Source organism: Chinchilla lanigera, unplaced genomic scaffold, assembly GCF_000276665.1.
Source record: "Chinchilla lanigera isolate Chin_1 unplaced genomic scaffold, ChiLan1.0 scaffold00038, whole genome shotgun sequence".
In the NCBI taxonomy this organism is placed as follows: Eukaryota; Metazoa; Chordata; class Mammalia; order Rodentia; family Chinchillidae; genus Chinchilla; species Chinchilla lanigera.
The window spans coordinates 6,831,590-6,833,173 of NW_004955439.1; positions in this window are offsets into that span (position 1 = coordinate 6,831,590).

The window sequence follows — 1,584 nt, forward strand, 5'->3', positions numbered from 1 at the left end:
ATATATATATATATATATATATATATAGTATATTTCAAAATTGCTAAAAGAATAGATTTTTAAAGTTCTTGCCACAAAAAATTGATAAGTTGGTAATGGAGGTGGGAGATGTGTTAATCAGCTTGATTGAATCTTTCTACAGTTTATACTTTGCCAGGAATGGTGGTGTACACCTGTAATCCCGGCATTTGGGAGGCTGAGGCAGGAGGATCGACTCGAGTTCAAGGCCAGCCTGGGCTACATAAGTGAGTTCAAGGCCAGCCTAAACTGCATAGCAAGACCTTGTCTCAAAAAAAAAAAAAATTACAATGTATACATAGATCGAAATATCACATGATGCCCCACGAATATATATGATTATTGTTCAACAATTAAAAGCAAATAAAAATAAAGTTATCTGAAAAAAAAAAACAAATCTGAAGAAACTAAAAGAGTCTTAGTAGATTTTTGTTGTTTGGAAAGGACTGATTCCTCAGGCTGTAACGGAGACAAAGAGATATCCCCAGTGGACAGTGTTTCCCAAGGTCATCCTTGCTGATATCATGTGCATCTACCCTGCACATTAAAGGGTACTTTGAAATTCTGGACGCTTTGTTTTCTGGACTCGAAGAAAGGATGTCCAATTTGCACTATACCTATGGCAGGGGGACAGATGTCTCAAAACTTCACAGAAGGATGTGGGGAAGAAGCATGTAGCAGATCTAAGCTTCTGAGCCTCTCCCACCACTACCCTCCTGCAACACCTGCACACTCTTATCTCAACTGTTCTTGGATTCAGATTTTCAGGACTGTACGTACACAAAGGTACCCCAAGCCATTAAGATGTCCTTTTCTAGTGCTGGCCACAGTTATCGTATTGTGCTCAGGAAGCTCCATTCCGCTTCACTCATTTCTTTCCTTTAGACTTTGCAGTGAAAGCGTGAGTACAGTAGAAACTAAGCATAGAAAGCAAATGGAGAAGCCTGGCCCGACCCTTCCAAACTACATCTGATCAGGTCTGGAAGCTGGCCTAGGCAATGGTACAAAAGCAGCTGGGCCTGCAGATCCGATGTCATGACCAAAGAAGAGCTGTGGTCAGACCACAGTGGACATTAAAACTTTCTAGAGGAGACAGGCAATTCCCAGTAAGACAGAGAACCCACAGGTAAGCCCACTGGATCAAGGTGGCCAGTGTCACCATCCGGATGCCCAACCAAGAAACCCAGGGCTGGATGTGGGCATCAAGGACCCTTGAATTCACATGGGATGGCGAGGTAATGGGAACTAAAACAAAGTTCAGTTCTTAAGGGCAGAGCATACAAGGGCCCAGGGCCATGCCAAGCTCTGGGGTCTGGGAAACTGGCATTTTAAATTCCATGGGATAAAGTGATAGGGTTGTGTAGACTGCCCATCTACTGTCTGGATTCCTCCAGGAACCAGGGCAAAGCTAAGTGCCCAGCAAACAAAAAGACCTGACCCACTCTGTGATCTGGGAAGGTTACAGACGGAAAAGGACAGGACAGTGGTGGCTCCTCTTCTGCCTCTCCCACCTGTCCCCCTCCCTGCCATTAATTACTTACATTCCCTTCTACCTTACATTTTTTA